The sequence below is a fragment of the Pongo abelii genome, chromosome 7, assembly GCF_028885655.2.
Source record: "Pongo abelii isolate AG06213 chromosome 7, NHGRI_mPonAbe1-v2.0_pri, whole genome shotgun sequence".
Taxonomy (NCBI): domain Eukaryota; kingdom Metazoa; phylum Chordata; class Mammalia; order Primates; family Hominidae; genus Pongo; species Pongo abelii.
Window position 1 is genome coordinate 138,664,176 of NC_071992.2, and position 18,391 is coordinate 138,682,566.

General features: G+C 36.4%; 1 long non-coding RNA gene across 1 annotated transcript in view; it reads right to left on the reverse strand.

The window, feature by feature from the left end:
• The window catches only part of LOC129047527 (uncharacterized), a 58,702-nt gene extending 43,458 nt beyond the window's left edge, over nucleotides 1-15,244 (reverse strand). Inside the window, exons 1-4 of the long non-coding RNA XR_008509267.2 lie at nucleotides 15,132-15,244; nucleotides 14,185-14,353; nucleotides 8,386-8,672; nucleotides 7,564-7,614 (exon numbers count right to left, since the gene is read on the reverse strand). This is a non-coding gene — a long non-coding RNA (uncharacterized LOC129047527). The remainder of the gene's footprint in view (nucleotides 1-7,563; nucleotides 7,615-8,385; nucleotides 8,673-14,184; nucleotides 14,354-15,131) is intronic.
• Between the last annotated feature and the right edge of the window lie 3,147 nt (nucleotides 15,245-18,391).

Consider the following 18,391-nt stretch of genomic DNA (forward strand, 5'->3'; position numbering starts at 1 on the left):
TAACAGATTTATGTTTTTGAAAATCACTCTCACTCCTCTGCAGAGAGTGAGTTGTTGGAATAAGAAAATAATTCTGTCACCAGACAGCAAATTTGACTGAAACTCAGTAGAAACAGCAAGCTGAACATGTGTTCCCATCATTAACTAAAAAACAGTCAGGCCTGAGTTCCAAATGAAAAAGGAACTGACAGAAACATAAACCCATGGGTAGCTCATGTCTACATCAATGTGTGTGTTCAAAAACTGTTGAATAAATAAAGGAGTTAAAATTCCTTTTGGTTCTGTGGGGCAAAAAGACACCATTTCCTTTCTATGTTCAGTTACCCCATGAGAACTGGGGAGGCGTGGACTGTTGCCATATTCTTTCCTTCGAATTCCAGAATCAGAATAAATGGGGATTTACAACAGTCACATGTGCCCTTATTAGCAGACGTTTCGTGTACGTTCCAGGGCAACAATGAGTAGTTACATTGGATACAACTGAATGGTTTATTCATTATAATCACCAGAGATTCAGACATGTATGTCACAGGATTAACATCTTTAGTCTCCAGTTTTCCAGCACATCATAATGACTATGTTTCACAACTGAGTCAACTGAATAGTTACAGAAATTGTTTTACACACACACACACACACACAGGCACACACACACAACCATGCAAGTTTAGGCAAACATAACTAAAATATGCATTCAAGGGCAAACATAAACTAAAATATTCTCCTCAATAAGTCTTGAGTAGTTCTTTAAAGTTTGCACTTTCATCCTCTGGGTCATAATTGTAATAACATTCTTGAGAATCTTCACTTTTGAATTTGTATTTATGTTTATCCTTAAAAAATCAAGAATTCTTTTGTGTTGGGGTTTATTTTGATAAATTATGTAACACTGATTATTATGCAAGCAACACTAGACAATGTTTGAACATTAAAGTCATTATAAAGTCTTTCTTCTAGACCTAAATATCTGTTTGAATACCATAACAACTTTCAAAATATCTCTTCTTAGTGGGCAAATAGCAAGCCATATTTTAAAATATTTTATTAGTAGAAGATCTGAGGTCGGCAGAAGCCAGCATAACCAAATTTACACTTACGGTTATGCCAAAAAGAAAATCAACCTCTAAATTCTTGTAACTGTTTTGGCAATTTATTCCAATGATTAACTATGGAGAAGCATCATAAATAGTGTTTTTTCTACAAAATTCCAAATCTTACCAATAGTGTTTAGAAACCACAAAATTTTTAATTAGTACTTAAACAGGTCTTTGAACTCTTCAACTATTTCTGTGTATAAAGCATGAAACCTAACAAAAAGAGACCAGCATAAAAGGTTCAAAAGAATCAGAATCTCCATCAGTTTGAATGCCTGTTTTCTTTCTTTTTAATTGATTTATTTTTAAGCTAATATATTAAGATTATATTTCTCTTCAGAGTCATTTTTACCTTTTCTCTGTTAATTCCATCAACAAAAATGTGGGAAAAAAATGATGACAATTGACAATACACACCCTCTGGGTATTGTTGTCCAGTCATTTTAAATTTAGGTTTATTACAGAAGTTAACTTGAGGGTCTAAATTGTTTAAAAAATATCTAAGAAGTAGCTCTGATTTATCAGTTTCCCTTTATTTAGTGGCTTGGGTCACAGATGACAAGCATGGGGTATAAAAGGAGAGACAAAAAATGGAAAGATGATAGAATGTGGAGGTGAAAGAAAAATTAACAAAACTATATAGAAACTTTGTGGGGTGGGGAAGACAAAAAGAAAGAAAAGAAGAAAGGACAAAGTATTTGAGGGATGTGGTTGTCTAGGACTACCCCATAAATATTTGACAAAAAAGTACAGTGGCTTTGATACCGATTACGCCTAAGAAGAAATAAAACGTTTAAAAAGAAAAACTCAGGAACAATGTACATTTAAAGACATCAATGAAATTATCATTGGTGCTAAAAAACAAACTTGCCAAATTATTAGGTTTCTAAACTACTAACATTCTGCACATTCTAACTTGTCCTTACTCCTTTGGCTACAAAAATTAAAAACCCAACAGAATGAGTTAGAAATAACCAATTCTAAGCAAGAACATTTCACATCTACATTCTTACAGCATAGCTCATCATGGCAGAGGAAAATAAGATCAATGCAAATTATTTCCAATTAAGTTCACCTTGAAGACTTGTCACCAGGGGCTATTTTACTGTCTATCATTGGCAGTTATCATTGGCAAGTGGTCAGTAATTCCTTCCCAAACAATCTTGAACCTATTCAAGAGCTCTCTTGCTTAGAAGGATTAAATCAATGTTATAACAAATGTTATATTTTAATTTCGTAACTAAGTTACTAAAATTAGCCAAAAAAAAATCTAATTTTTGAGACCCTCATCTGATGGTTAAATAAAAAGAGTGAGAACTCAGAAAGAAATTCAATATTGAAATGAGAAAATCATTTATTTTCATAAAAATTTTGGAATGACCACATTTTCATTACATCTTGCCAAGCTTTATTCTCAAGATAAACATGGCTGAGATTAGAAGGGCAATGTGATGTATAAGGCAATTGCCTAAGAGCCAGAGGACTGGAGTTCAGTCCATGGTTCCTATGATGACTTGGTATGTGGCCAGAGCAAATTTCCTCATGGCAGCTTGGACATCACCAACAGAGTGGAGGTCCAAGAGAAATGCCTCTTAGACTTATTCAATGTTAGTCATAATCATATCAATCATGAGTGGGTTCATTTTCTATCAGATGTGACATGATAGGTTTTTAACGAATTTTATTGTATCAAAATGAGAATTTTTCCCATTGAAATAAAAGTTTACTCCTCTTATTGCAATATATTTGTTCTTTCTACAAGATAATTGTCCCTCCACTAGTAGAAGGGCATGGTTACAATTAATCACAGGACAAAGCAGTTTGACTTTGACCTTTTCAAACTACTTCAGTGACTAGCATTTCAAAATATGTGCCACTTGGACAATTTCTCTATATTCAAAGATAAGATGTGGAAATTGGACTTGTCAGCCTCCCTTTTAAGCTTCTTACACATCTATTATTTTATGGGTGTGTTGGGTAAAAGAAGAAATCTCTTCTAGTTAAAGTTAATACAAGAACTCTTTGAAATAATGACTCCACTTATATCTGTTAAAGGCTTTCCTGATATAAGAAAACAATGGAGGAAACACCCAGAGCCTCAAAGTTGTTTCATTATCATTGCCTTTCACAAGAACTGTAGGAAAGTTGATCAAAACATCCTCAAAGCACTTGTCCATTTGTCTTTGTTGGTAAGTTTCTAACCAAAGACTTGCTAGCCCCCAGTACTAAGGTGGTTGTATAAGCACAGCAGTGTGAAACCCATATAGCATGAGTAGTACAATCTTGGTGATGTAATAGAGGGGTACCACTTCCTACCATTTGTTTGTATTATGCTTTGTAGTGTTTTCATTAGATTGCATAGTCAACAAGCACTTTTTGGATTTCTGCTATATGTCAAGTGCTGGGACAGGACCTGGAGAACAAGAAGAATAATAGAGGAAACTCCCTATTCTTGTATATTATATACTCTCACAGGGTAGGAGGATAATGAAATAGGCAATTCCAATACTGTATGATAAAGGTTATAACACAGGAAGTTCAAAAGCAACCAGCAGGAATATGTAACCCATTCTAAGAGTAGCAATTGAGGCTTGCACAGTCAATTCCGACTATTAGCAGATTCTGTATTTGCAAAATAATCTATCACTAAAATGTGCTTGGAACCCCAGAATCAATACTTATAGCACTTTCCCATCATTTACAGACATGCTCAGAATGGTGTGCATTTTGACTGCCTCAACTCACATGTTTGCAGGTGAGCATGAACCAGGTGGAACCCTTCCTCTTTGTTTCAGCTCTTATATAGACACGAGTAGAGGATGGAGTTGTAAGGACTGCACCACCTGGTGCAAAGAGCTCCAACACTGCTCCAGCTGAATCGGGTTTCAATCTCAACTCCGGCCCCTGTTAGCAGGGCAGCTTCAGCCAAGTCACTTAACATTTCTGGACCTTGTTTACTCTTTCGTAAAATAAAGAAAACAGAATCTACCAGGATGAGTTATTTTTAGGATTTAAGATTATAATCTTTACGTACATATCCTCTAGAAGCAATGGTTTAATATCTGCTAATGTAGTGTTGCAGCAACTTTATAAAACATAAATACCTTAAATAACAAGAATCAGCTTTAAATAAATAGGTATTAAAAGCCTGCAAAAGACATTAAAATAGGGGCAAAAGATTTCAAAGGCCAGTGGTAGCTTCTGCCTTTGAAGAAATGAAGATTCAGAATGAAAATTGAGCTTCATGCTCAAGGGAGAAAGTGGTAAAATATAAAACCCCAGCAAGCAGGGACAAATTATAAAGAGCTTATTGTGATCTTGAAATGAAGAGCTTGGAATTTATCCTAATGGGCCTTGAGAAGCTCAGTTGAAAGATTTTTATTAGGGGAGTTCCACAATTTGATGTAACCCAAGAAAATTGTACCAAGAGATATAGGTCTGCCATTGAGGAGTTTTGAGGTCTGTTGCTACTGATGGCACCCTTTCAGGAAGAAAGGGGGACTTTTTTGTCTTAAACATTATTGAAGAGAGAAAATGAAGAAAAAGTAGAACAATAAGTCTGAAGAGAACGTAATGGAAACTAGAGAATGGAAAAATAGTCTTTCTTCTAAGAAATCATTCCAGGTTCCACATGGTAAAATACAGGGTGAACATAAGCAATATGGTACTACACAAAGCTGAATAATCAACTTCTAGAGAAGCAGAAAATATTTTAGAAGGGTGGGAGAAAGGAAAAACCTGAATAGCCCAATTATGTCAGCCAGGGTAGGAAAGTGTCTTATTTATTAAAGCGCAGTGGCTGACTCTTAATATCTTCTATATAGGCTAATGGTTTGCTCAAAAGGTGAGCTGTAGATGCAGTCTAAGTAGCAAAGTTCTTCACATTTTACATATCCCAACCTCACCAAAAGGCACACATAGGGTCCAAAATTTGTGTGCATTTTGGAGAAAGCAAAGGAGAAATGAAAATACTTTTAGCTTCAGAGACCAAAAAGAAAATTAATGTTGCTAATAATTTCTCAATATTAACTTTATACAATGGAGCTATAGTAACTATTTCTCTGTTTTATTTTAGTTACTACAGGATTGGAAAAAGAGATATGTCAACCTAGCTGGATTAGTTGAAGCTTAGATTAGAGGAAATTTATTAAAGTTTATAATGTGTTAAAATCAGTAAAAATTTGAAGAATACTCTTTAGTCTTCCCCTATAAAACTATGAATTTCTTGAAGGTGAATACTATGTATTGTTAATGTATTCTAATTTTTGCCACCTAACAGTCCTGGGAATGTTGAGAACATTGTCTAATTTCTCTGAGCCTGAGTTTCCTCGTTCTAAAATGCAAATATTATTTAAATTATATGACTGTTGTAAAGATTAAGTGAAATAACGAACTAATGTAATCATTGCATAGTCAATGTTCAGTCAACTTAGATATTGTATAGTGATGATGTACCTTTAACACTTGATATAATGTTTAATCCATAAAGGAAACACATGGTGGGTGGAAGAATGGAAGGCTGGATGACTGATATATTATGTTTACTCAACTAAGAAGATCCTTAAGGAATGTCTTAATGTACATTTTGTGAGTGTTTTGAATGAGTTAACTGGTCAATGTCAGCAGAAAATCAACATAGTTTAGCTACCATCAAATTTGTCTGACAAGCAGAGCCAAGCAATATATTTATTCCATACCAGCAATAAAAATAAAACCTGCATATGAAATGTGTAAGTAACATGGACCATTAATACCATTAATAAAATTCCATTTATCCTCCTAAATTTCCTACAAAGTATTATTCCCCCTCCTCTAGACCTGCTCCACTTAATAAATGAAGAAATTGAGTCCTGGAAAGAGGAAGAAATTGGGCCAACCGTGCACCAGGCAGATGATATATATGAATGGAGCAGGCTGAGCGTGGAGGAATGACGAGAACTATTGTTGCACGAGATGACAGTCTTCCAACAGAACAGGGCTTTGAACTTTCCAAGAGATTCTGGAAACTGCAGTTTTAATGTGAAATAGCCTAATGTGTATTCTTTGTCCATAAGCCAATGCGGCCACTCAGTGTAGAATATTTTCCTTCAAAAAGTAAGTTGGAGTCTGGGTACAGTGGCTCATGCCTGTATAATCTCAGCACATTAAGAGGCCCAGGTGGGAGGATGACTTGAGCCCAGGAATTCCAGACCAGCCTGGGCAACATAGTTTGACCCTGTCTTTACAAAAAAAAAAAAAAAAAAAATTTTAAATTAGTTGGGCATGGTGGCATGTGCCTGTGGTCCCAGCTACTCAGGAAGCTGAGGCAGGAGGATCTCCTGAGCCCAGGAGGTCAATGCTGTAGTGAGCTATGATCACACCACTGCACTTCAGCTTGGCAACAGAAACCCTGTCTCAAACAAGAAGAAGAACTAAGTTGGAACAGACCCAGGCACTTCAGACCCAAGCCTTCTGCTTCTTTATTTGGTGTGCTCTTCTTACAACACTATCCTGGATAAAGACTATATCACATGTGTATATAGGATACATATAGGATACTGATAGGGCAGCCAGAAGGCAAAGGGACCTAACAAGAGAGCTCTATCAACAAGCAGAGAGAAAATAGGTGCTTATAGAAGAGGACATTTTAGACATGATTGTCATCAGCAATAAGATTAACTCCTAACATTTTCTCTCAGCAAGACTCTTTCAATTCGATTTACTTGAAAGGAAAATTACACAAGAGAAACTCTCCTTTCAGTTTCATATCTGTTAAAGTCTACAGCAAAAGGCATTTCAGGATAGAAATAGAAGTAAACAGCCAGGTACCCCAGGGCTTTTATGTGTGTTTGGGGTCTTTATAGATTCATTTAATAAACAGTTACTGGGTATTTCAATGAGCATGGCACTGAGCTTGACGCAGTCAGGCCAAGACTTACTATTTAAGAGGCTTGTGTTTTATGAGGCAAAAGACCTGGTTATAATACAATGAAAGCCAGTATAAAAGATGTTTGTGCTATGACCAAAACACCACTAAAGTTCTCCCCAGCTTGACTCAACTTTAGAAAGATTTATTCCTGACTAGAGGCCCCTGACCTCCTTTTCTCAGATCATTTATGGTAGGAAACTTTTAATTGTAAATTCTTTCTTGACTCTTTGAGATGCAAATCTTCTCCCAACCTCCCACCAGTTTTATAACCCAAGAATGTCTTTCTCAAGGACCTGGGAGCTCTCCCTTTGAAATGTAATTATCAAGAAAGATAGAGACCCCATCTCCCAGTTTCTATGAGAGAACAGGAGCTTAACTTAGACAAGCAACAGTTAGCAAACACAGATGGCCTAATCAAATTGACTAATCACCCTGCTAAAGTCTTCCAGGACTTTTCCACTAGCTCACCCAGTGCTCAAAAATCAGCCTGCTTTTGTTTGAGCAGAATTGAGTTCAATCTTCATCCTCTATTGCAAAAGTCTTAAATGAAGTCTTCCTTACCTGGTGTAGTTTGCTTGTCAGCTTGGAGAGGGAGAACTGAGTCCTTGATAACTGAAGAGGAAGTATACAAACTTCATATCAGAGGCTATTAAGCAGGAACTTTTGAAAGATAAATGTGAATTGCACTCATCGAATAATATACTTCAAGCACTAAATGTCCCTAGGACCATCACAGAGGCATGCTTGGAAAATGGCTTGAAATGACTTGTGGGCTGTGAAAAAGCTGATGCTCTTATTGTGAAAGTTTCTGTGGCTCTTATTTCTGCTCTACTTCCCAATTCTGGCTTGAACTTTTCATTTTAATGTCATAGTTATCCTAATTTTTTTAAAAGATGGGATCTGTATTGGCAAACATTCCCAACAAGAATTCATGTAATTCCATAAATAAACTAATGTTTATTGAGTGCCTACTATATGCCAGGCAAACAGATACAGGTACTCTTGTTATAGAAAGGGTTAAGAGAATGGGCTCTGCAGTTGGTCAATTTGGCTTCAAAGCAGTACTTTGTGCCAGTTGTGTGACTGTGTGAACTTGGGCAAGTGATCTGGCCTCTCACAACTCTTCTGTTTTCTCATCTGTAAAATAGTTATATATAATTTTCTTAGTTGTTAAAAAGACCAAATTGATTAATACAGTAAAATAATATATAACAATGCCTGGCATACACTAATTGCTTTAAATATTAGCTATCATTTAAAATTTATTAAAACCAAGCTTAAAACTATATTTATGACTAGCTAATGCTCATATCACGAAAACACTATTGCCAAAAGTGAAAACTTAGGAGAAGTCATTGCTTTAAAAAACTGCCTTTTGTATACCTTCTTTCTGAATATTCTCACATTAGAAAGAAAGAGAGAGAGTTTTCTGCCAATGGATATCCCCAACTTCTACTCTCTTGCTATAAACATGCATGGTCCAGGATCTTGTGCTTAGTATAACAATTTCATCTCAACTCTGCTCAGGGTTTTTCTCAGCTTCCATTAAACTGGTGTGCACTTGCTGCTTGGCCCATCGGAGTTAGTTAAGGAAAGACCTGAGTTCACTTTGTCTTCTCATGATCTATGAAATGTGATATGTCTTCATCTCCTTTATGTTCTATTCCATTCTGCAATGGAAAGAGAGGGGAGAGATAGAATGGGAGAGCATGAGCAGGAGAGGGAATGGTGTGCAGAGAACAAGCATGAGCAAGTAAAGTCAATCCTGTGACTAACCTGGAAGCCAGTTTTGCATCATGGCTAAACTCATAGGTTCCAGAGGTAGGCTGCCTGGGTTAAAACCCAGCCCCACAAGCCATGTGACCCTGGGAAAATGACTTACCTCTCTGTTTCTTAGTTTTCTAACCTGTAAGTCATGGGTAATAACAGTACTTGTGTCATGTAGTTGTTGCAAAAATTAAATGAGTTACAGTATAATATAAAGCACCTGGAGCTGAACCTGGCACCTTCAGCTCTAATCATTAATCTAATTAGAGTTCCCTGCCGACATTCTTCTCTTCTTCATAAGTTTCCTAATTTTTTTCTGACAATTTTTTTTATTTGAAATTAATACTCTGAGTACTGTGCACTGAATGGAAATCTTTGATCATCTTACAAATCATCACGCAGACCAAAATGAGTGTTCCTTTATAGTTGTTGTTTCTCTCACTAAACCTTAAGTTCTTCATTAAACCTTGTAGTCTCATATCCAGCACAAAGTTGGTGGCCAGTAAATGTTTGTTGATTTAATGATACATACTAAACATACCATGAAAATTTAATTATACATAATACATACTATACTTATTTATAATAAAAATATTAGTTAAAAATACTTTAAAACATCGCATTTATTTAAAAAATAGACTAACAAAGTGCATAATAAAGCAAAATAATTCATTCTAAAAATTATTTTAAACAGAAACAGTATACCTGAATGTCATTTGCATAAGAAATTCATTAAAGGATACTATACACTATAAAATGCATAATAATGCTTATTAGTTTATAACATAATATGGGAAGAGAAAGTTTATATCTTATTGTCCTGCCTTTGTTTTGTCAATTCCAGAATTATTCACTGTATCTAGATATTAATGAAGGCTTTCCTGCCAAAGCTTTGGAAAGAAGAAGGGCGAGTTATCCCCTCATCAACTGATTAAGTAACAAGTACTGCTCACAGAGGTGTTCTGATTCCTGTGGAGCCCAAGAGGTACGCTTGTTACAACACTAAAGCAAGAATGTCCAGTCTTATATGAGAGCCATTTTGGCTATGAGGAGTCCTATCTAGAGAACGGATAGCAGCATCTCTAGATAAGTACTCTTTGAAATTAACAGAAGGTCAGAAATGTATGCTATTATTAGAATTGATCAAATAGTCTCAGTTGGCAAAGATGAAAAAAAGATTTACAAAATCAAATGCTTCCTCCTAACTCTCTATTGAGTTGGGACTTTGGGAGGGATCAGACAGATAATGAGAACTGGAGAAGTTTTAAAGTGTAACAATAAATAGGTAACTGGAAAGATGTGCCTATGAAGAAAACTTCAAAAGGGTGACATAGAGATAGCACAAAGAACCAGCAACAGTTGTTGAGTCCAAACACGTGGATGAAAAGTAAAAACTAGAGTCTGGCAACTGAAAATTATTAAAGATGAAAATTATATTCAAGGAGACAGAAGCTGCCTGTGTGAGACAGACACACAGGGAAAATAAATAGACATAAAGTTTACTGGGACTCTGGACCATTGGATCATGCAATTATCTTCTATAAGACTCATGAAAACAGTAGATGCTCTTTTTCACCACCTTACCTCAACATAAATAGTCTTTCTGAAAATAAAAAATTAAAGAGTCAACATAGGGCATCTATTATTTGCTGTTTACTCATTCTCTTAAAAAATACAATGAGAGATATAAAGAGATAAAACTACTATATTTAGTTCATAAAAGTCGTTAAAGAAAAACCTAAAATTAAGAATTCAAGTCTCCTAACTATTAATCTACGCCTTTTAAGACCACAATCAATGACTAAATTTTTGTTTTTCACTTAATTTTTTGTCTTTTTTTTTTTTTTTTTTGAGACGGTGTTTCACTCTGTCACCCAGGCTGGAGTGCCTTGGCGCAATCTTGGCTCTCTGCAAGGTCCGCTTCCCGGATTCACACCATTCTCCTGCCTCAGCCTCCCAAGTAGCTGGGACTACAGGCACCCACCACCACGCCCGGCTAATTTTTTATGTGTGTTTTTAGTAGAGACGGGGTTTCACCATGTTAGCCAGGATGGTCTCCTGACCTTGTGATCTGCCCGCCTCGGCCTCCAAAAGTGCAGGGATTACAGGCGTGAGCCACCGCACCTGGTCGTTTTTCACTTAATTTTTAACAGGAGTTTTAAGTTCACAGAAAACTGAGCAGCAAGTACAGAGATACTGCCTCTATCCCCTGCCCCTCCATCAGCATAGCCCCCTTCATATCAACATCCCCCACCAGAGAGGCACATTTGTTACAATTTAGAACCTACATTGACCATCATTATCACTAAGTCTACAATTTACATTGGGGTCACTGTTGGTATTGTATATTCCATAGGCTTGGAAAAAATATATAATGACATATATCTACCATTATACTATCCTATTATACTGTTACACTGCACTAAAAATCCTCTGTGCTTCACCTATACAACCGTCTCATCCCGCTAAACCCTGGAAACCCTTTTTACTGTTCCCATAGTTTCACCTTTTCCTGAATGTCATGTAGTTGGGATCATACAGTATGTGGCCCTTTCAGATTAGCTTCTTTCACTTAGTAAAATGCAGCTACATTTCTTCCACGTGTTATCGTGGCTTGATACCTTATTTCTTTTGAGCACTTAATATTTCATTCCTTGGATAGACCACATTTTATTTATCCATTCACCTCTGAAGGACATTTTTGTTGCTTTCAAGTTTTGACAATTATGAATAAAGCTGCTGTAAACACTCATGTGCAGGTTTTTATGTGGACATAAGTTTTCAACTCCTCTGGGTAAATCTCAAGGTGTATAATTGCTATATAATTTGGTAAGAGTATTTTTAGTTTTGTAAGAAACTGCCACAGTCTTCCAAAATGGCTGTACCATTTTGCATTTCCACCAGCAATCAGTGAGAGCTCCTGTTGCTCCACATCCTCATCAGCATTTGGTGTTGTCAGTATTCTGGATTTTGGCCATTCAGATAGGTGTACAGTGGTATCTTATGGTTTTAATTTGCAATTTCCTTGATGACAGATGATGTGGATCATCTTTTCATATGCTTATTTGCCATCTGTGTATCATTTTTGGTGAGGTGTCCATTACAGTCTTTGGCTCATTTTTAATCAGGTTGCCTATTTCCATATTGTTGAGCTTTACGTGTTCTCTGTATACTTTGGATAACAGTCCTTTATCAGGCACATCTTTCCAAGTTTTAAAATGTCATTTTTTATATACTTATTGAATTCCTATGACAAGCCCTGTGCTTGTCATAGAAATTGAGCATCATTTATGAACAGAAAGGATATTCCCTCATAGAGCTTAAAGCATAATGAAAAGACAGACAATACAAGGTAAATAAAGAAAAACCTCCATAATTCAAACTGTGTAAGTGCTATGTACGTAACACAGTTCTGAAACAGAGAACACTGAGGTAGATATCTATTTACATAGAATAGATAGAATAGTCTGGAAAAGTCATTACAACTTAAGCTCTACCCCCTAAATTAAGGAGAATGTAGGCATATGAAGGTGAGAGGCAAGAAAATTCTAGGCAGACAAAAAGCTTTGTAAAATATTCAAAGACAAGAAGGAACTTGGCCTTAGCTTGTTGGAAAACTAACACAAAGTATATGTGGTTAGAACCTACTGAGCTAGAGCCAGCCCATGCAGTCTTGTAGGCCAAGTTAAGGGACGGGGATTTTATTCTATGATTTGGGTGTCAAATGATTTGAAGCTTGGAAGTTGCCTGGTCCAATTTTCTTCTGTAAAATAACATTCTGGAGCTATATGGAAAGTAGATTAAAGAGAGCTAAGAGTGGAATTGGGGAAACTTATCAAGAGGCTATTGCAAGAGTTTAGGTAAGAGAATAAGGTAGCCTGAAGTGAGGGTGGCTGTGGTAGAAATGGGAAAAATAAATATACAGATTCAATAAAGATTAAGTAGATAGAATCAAAGGAATTGATGATTGAACAAATAACGGGTGTAGAAGAGGGAAAGTTCAAGGATGTTATCTAGATTTCTGTTTTGTGTCTATGAGTCTATGATGCCATTGACCAGAGATAGAGACTGAGGAACAAAAGATTCCAAAGAGAAATCAAAGTTTCCAATTCAGAGGAATTAAGTTTGAGGTGCCTGCTATTCACTCAAGAGGAAATGAGAACACATGAAGGCTGGAGCTCTGAAGAAAGGTCCAGGCTGAAGACTGATAATGAGACCTATGTAATGTAAAAGGGCTTGCAATGGACGGAATCTCCTCGGGAAACAGAGTTCAGAGAGGAGAGATCTGCTTTGAGCTTAAATGACCAACAACATTAATGGCTTGTTTTCACTTTTTTCAGATATGACTTCTATTGCCTCTATCCCTAATTGTTTATGTAACCATATCTTTCACTATGAATTTTGCTTTAAAACCAAATTCCCTTTTTAATTTGGATTCTATTAATTTAGAACTCATGATAACTAGGAAATCTGTGGTAAAGAAGTTTACTTTTGCATTATATAATGCAAATAAGAAATGTTTCTCCTATTTAAGTATTTTAATCCTCTTTTATAATTATCTCTAGGCATACAAATTGCAATTAGCCTTTATTGAGGACTTATTTTTGCACCAGATGCTATGCTAAATGTTTTCCTTGTATTGGTTTATTTTCTTATCATATTAATAATTTTGTTAATAACACAATGCTATTATCTGGAGTTTTATATGCACAGAGATTAAGAAATCTTACTTACAATTGCAAAGTTAATATAAAAGCAACTGAAATCAAATGTATAAACTGTAATTCCAGGATCCCATTTCACCGCTGAGATAAGACGCTTTTATTTAACTCTTATGTCTCAAAATATTTTCAATGAACACTTAACAGCTTCCCAGAGAAGTTGGAAATACAGGATATAGATTTTAACATTTTGAGGCTCACAGACATATATGACTTGCCAAATGCATGATGTTAGAGCTGGAGAGAATATTTGCCATAGTGATGCTGTTCATTTATACTTGATTGGGAAAGACTTTGGAGACATCGAAAAGTGATCGGAGGCACGTTGAGGACAATGAATTACCATTGAATACATGAAGCTTCATCTAACCCCCATTTTATTACCAAAAACTCAAAGCCTAGCCAAGTGTCTTAGTGGTATAAACAAAAATTCTCTTATAAACCTAAATACTCACCTCTCTCCCTAGATTACAAAGCACTATTGTATTCAAATGACTTGTAAATAGCTTCCCTCTCCGCAATGGAAGGAATGAAGGAAGAGATGGAGGAAAGGAGGAAAAAAGAAAAGCTCTATTTGCTTCATTAAAAGATCCCTTTCTCATAATTAATTCACTCTCACTTTTCATTTAATACAACAGAATGTTTCTCAAAGAAATATAAAAAGTGGACATTGTTCAGTTTTTAAAAAGCTCACCAAAAGGGCTATTTGGTCTGTTGAAGTCCAAATAACCAGTGGATTAATGAATTCTTTCGATCCCCGTTGTTTACGTGGGCCTTGCATAGGTGGGTGATCCTTACTCCTTTTGAAGTTTTCATTTCAAACAGCATCTTTTCTTTTTCAGTTCTTTATAAAATATATTTACCTTAATTAAAAAAAAAAAAAACAGTGGATGAAATTTTGTAACACGCCTTGAAACTACTGGAAGCAACAACAGATTGGGAACTCCCTGGTGTAGCTGCAGCCTGAATCACTCAATTGTTTTGCTGTTGTGTAGACATCGCTTCCAGGGCCAGTGATGGATGAGCGATGGGGTCAGCCTGATTCTTCACAAAATCCATTTTTGACGTGGCAGCCAAGGTCAAAAGACAAAGCTGGCTGGATCTCTGCACCTAATGTACTATTCCTGTTCTTTCAGGGGCTCTAGGGAGGGCCTTCAATGTAGGGGGGCCAGGCCTAATATCAATCCACTCTTTTTCTACTTCCCCACCCAAGATATGCTCTCACCTCATTTCCATGACAAACTCATATGTTCTGGCCATCGTGTCAAAATGCCACCTATGTTTAGTGCCAAAATAGAAAAGAGGGATTTTGTTTGGCTGAGTTAATATGAATATATTAAAAATTCCCACATAACAAATGTTGTCTGATTCAACCATTCCATTTCTTCCCAATCCTATTTACTGAGAAGTATACTTTGGCTCAAATGAGTATTAACAAGGAAATCTATGTTTGTGGTGACTGCTCTGAATGGGCCCCATTCTTACAGAAAGTCTTCTATTATACTAAAAGAAGAAAAAAAGCCTGATAGGTTGGGGAGAGTAATTCATAGAGAAAGATGTGCTGACAGCTCTGAATTGAACAGCTTTCCTCCTCTAGAGCTTCAACTCCAGTTGGCCCCCAGGCTCAGGGAACTTACTCACCAGAATCCCAGAACAGCAGTCACATCCAACTAAGTCCTGGAAGTGATTAGAGAAGAGACCTCCTTCCTGAAAATGCAGCTTTCAACTAGCTACATGTGGTCTTCTTTTTTTAACTAGGGGGTAGAATAAGATGAGGTTTTCAGACTCCAGGTTTTCATAAGTCCCTGATTTCTCTATCTACAATGGCCTCTTGTGTTTGGTGCATGATATGTCAAATGGAACCACCATGTTGAAATAGTTGTGGACTATTCAAGAGCAGACTAAAAGCATGAAGCCTATGATGAACTGGGATTAAATATTATCAAGTTGTTGTTTATCACGATGACAAAGCAGAGGGATGGAAGATGAGAGCATAATGAGGGTTATTTCCTTGATGTGCAGCATGATGAAAAGCAAAGAGCCATGGTTGAGAGAAATAAGTCCTTTATTCAAGTCCTAGGTTGTTGATAAATCTGGATGATACTTGACAACGTATTAGGATTAGCTAAGTCTTAGTTCAAGGGAGAAAAACAGGTGCTCCTTGCTGAATTTAGGCACCTGAATTTTTATTTAATTTCATTTAATAATTTCATTCGTTTATTCATTTTTGCCTTAGATATTCTTTACAACATATGTTTGAATGCTTTAGGCACTGGGCATTCAGCCATCCAAAAACAGACAAAGTCACTTCCTGTCATAAAGCTCAAATTCCATTGTAGGGGATGATGGTTGCAGACAACAATTAAATTAAGCAAGTAATGTGTCAGGAATATAAGAGTTATGGCAGAAAGAGCAGTAGACGAATGCTAAATTGTAATTTAAGGATTGTAATTTAAGATCAAGTTATTAAGGAAGGCCTTACTGATCTGGTGTCATTTGAGCAAGACCTGAGAGAAAAGAGGCATGTCATGGGCATATCTAGGGAGAATATGTTGTCAGAAAAGGGGATGCTGAGAGCCAAGGCCTGAGTGAATAATGCATTTGGAGTGCCCTAGAGCAGAGTGGAGCATGGGGAAAGTGGTGCGGATGATGCTGGAGAGGTAGAGGAGGGAGGCCAGAAGACACAGGGCCTTGTAGCCCATGGCATGGACACTGGCATTTACTCTGAGTGCAATGAGGAACTTTTAAAAGGTATTCTTCAGAAAAGTACAAGACTTCCCCTTTTTATTATGATAAACACACATAAGATTTAGCATTTTTATCATTTTAAGTGTAAAGTTCTATTGCATTAAGTATAATAACATTGTTGTACAACAATCACCATCGTCCATCTCTAGAACTGTTTCATCTTCCTAAACTGAAATTCCAATCCCATTAAACACTAACTCCCGGTTACTCCCTCTCCCAGTCCCTGGCAACCACTGTTCTCTATGAGTTGGATTACTCTAGGTACTCCACAGATATGGAATCATACAATATTTGTACTTTTGTGAGTGACTTTTTCCACTTACCATAATGTCTTCAAGGTCCATCTATGTGGCAGCATGTATCAAAATTTCCTTCCTATTTAAGGTGAGTAATATTCCATCGTATACATATATTGCATTTTGTTTGTCCATTTACCCATCAATAACTTCTTGGGTTGCTTCCACCTTTTGGCTATTGTAAATAACCCTGCTATGAACATTGGTGTGCTACAGTGACTTGGTGTTACAATTTATAATCATTCCACATACTTTTGACAATCCTGACTTGTGTCTGACAATTAATCTAATCCCATTCTTCCCATCCTGACATGTAGACGCTATATTAATATGCCTTTCCTACCAATCCCCTCTTTCCCCTTTACCCCTTAAGTAACTCTTTAGGAGATACTTAACCTGAAGTATCCCTGAGCAGACATTTCTTCTGGCTCACCACGGTGCTACAGATGTACTGTCGTAAACAATTAACACTGAGACTCTTATTTATAATCTTTTGGAATCTGGGAAATTTTTTAGCAAAGAATTATTTCCATCACTATGACTACTACTACTACCATTCATGGGAACCGACACACTTTTGTGAAATACTCAGTAAATAGATAAATGGTAACCTGGATCTATTCCCTCAATTATACACATGGAACAATTAAGCAAAATCTGTCTTAATTTACTCCTTGTAATTATTGTCATTAGTAACAAGAATCTTTTTATTATTTTTCTTTTTAATTGACACATAGTATTTGTACATACTTATGGAGTAAGTAAAATATGATATTTCCATACATGTGAATAGAATAGCAGTTACCAGTAACTGGGAAGGGGAGGGGAAAGAGCGGCATGGTAAGAGGTTGGTCAGCAGATGCAAAGTTACAATTAGAAAGAAAGAATATGTTCTGGTGTCCTATTGCACAGTGGCATGATTATAGTCAACAAGAACCTCTTAATTTTACAGAATCACTTTGACTACTGTGTTGAAAATACACTGGAGGTTGTTAAGTGTAGATGCTAGAAAGTTAGAAAGGCATGGCTAAATCCCAATGAGCAATAATGGTAGCTTGGATCAGGGTGGCAACCATGGAGGTGGTGAGAAGGGAGCAGATTATAAAGATACTGTGAAGGTAGAGCCAACAGGTTGCTAAATAATCATGTGGGATGTGGGAGACATTTCCAAATTTTTAGCCTGAGCAACTGGAGACATGGAGTTGTTATTTACTGAGAACAGAAAAACTGAGAAGGTAGTATGTTTGGAGAGAAGAAATCTGAAGTTTCTGACACATCAATTTTGAAGTAATTATTAGACATACAAATGGAAGAGTCAAGTAGGCAATTGGGTATTGAAGTCTGGAATCCAGAAGAGAGGTTTAGGCTGGAGACTAAGTTTAGAACTTAGTATTTTTAAAGTATTTGAAATTGCCAGACCAAAATAAGATCAGCTAGAAAATGAGTGTAGATGAATAAGAAAAGAGATCTAAGGACTTTCCTAGGGAGATAAGAAGACAACAACAAAGAACTCCCTGTTATCTACCCAAAGACAAGAAAATCTATGCCTGTGTCCACACAGAAGGCCACATATAGACAGTCATCACAAATTTACTCATAATTGCCAAAAATTGGAAGGAACCAAAATGTCATTCAATAGGTGAAGAAGTAAATAAACTGTAGTACATCCAGATAATGGAGTATTATTCAGCACTAAAAAGAAATGAACTATCAAGCCAGGATAACACATGGATGAAACTTAAATCCGACTTAAATTACCAAGTGAAGGAAGCCAATCTGAAAATGCTACGTACTGTATGATTCCAACTCTATCATATTCAGGAAAAGGCAAAACTATGGAGAAAATAAAAAGATCAG